Source organism: Dioscorea cayenensis, chromosome 19, assembly GCF_009730915.1.
Source record: "Dioscorea cayenensis subsp. rotundata cultivar TDr96_F1 chromosome 19, TDr96_F1_v2_PseudoChromosome.rev07_lg8_w22 25.fasta, whole genome shotgun sequence".
Classification (NCBI taxonomy): domain Eukaryota; kingdom Viridiplantae; phylum Streptophyta; class Magnoliopsida; order Dioscoreales; family Dioscoreaceae; genus Dioscorea; species Dioscorea cayenensis.
Window position 1 is genome coordinate 11,317,065 of NC_052489.1, and position 1,067 is coordinate 11,318,131.

Here is a 1,067-nt window from a genome sequence, read left to right on the forward strand (position 1 = left end):
TTGAGCATACACTTAGAAGAAAGGGAAAAGAACCTGTACAAGACCCATCAATCCGAGCTGAAGTAGAAGGTCAAGAGTCTGATATTATGGCAGAATAGAATAAGCAACAAAGAACACTTTCTGGCTATGCCAGACCTTCAGTTTTGGGCACACAATCTAGTATTGTATGACCCTCGATCACAGCTCCGAACTTTGAGTTGAAACAGGCATTCATCCATATGATTCAAAAGTTAGTGAAGTTCAATGGTTTGGCCGATGAGGATTTACACAATCATATTGAGAACTTTTTGGAAGTTAGTGATATGTTGAAGATTAATGGAGTGTCGGATGATGCTATCAGATTGAGGGCTTTCCCATTCTCTCTCAAAGGAAAAGCCAAGCAGTGGCTTCATTCATTGCCAAAGGCTTCCATCACGACTTGGAATGAAATAGTCGAAGCCTTTCTTACAAGATACTTCCCCCGGGAAAGTCAGAAAGGCTTCATAATGAGATATCCTCATTCATACAAATGGAGCTTGAATCATTGTTTGAGACATGGGAGCGATTCAAGGATCTCTTGCGGAAGTGTCCGCAACATGGTTTCCCCGACTGGATGATCATTCAAACTTTTTACAAGGGGTTAAATCCAAATACAAGACAGCTTCTAGATCCTGCCACAGGAGGTACAATGGGGAACAAGATCCCTAATGAAGCCCGGAAATTGATAGAGGAAATGGCCATGAACAGCTGCCAGTGGAACGCACGGGAAAAGAATAAATTAGCCGGACTCCACGAAATCGATGCAATCACTTCTTTGGCAGCCCAAGTGGAATCATTGAGCAAGAAGTTAGACCTTCTAACTTCTAATAGATTGGCGGATGTCACTACTTGCACAGGTTGCGGGTGAGGACATGCTCCAACCGATTGCCCTATTTCTATTGGTGATGCATCTTCAGTTGAGCTAGTCGATTTTGTGGGTAATGCCATGAGGAACCAAGGTAATCCATATAACAACACCTACAATCCGGGTTGGAAGAACCACCCCAACTTTTTGTGGAGTAATCACTAAGGGTAGGAGAAGGCCATAG

General features: G+C 43.2%; 1 non-coding gene across 1 annotated transcript; it reads right to left on the bottom strand.

Moving 5' to 3' along the window:
* Positions 1 to 475: 475 nt before the first annotated feature.
* On the bottom strand, positions 476 to 582 carry LOC120250796. The gene has a single exon (XR_005533132.1). It is a non-coding gene; the product is annotated as a small nucleolar RNA R71 (small nucleolar RNA).
* Between the last annotated feature and the right edge of the window lie 485 nt (positions 583 to 1,067).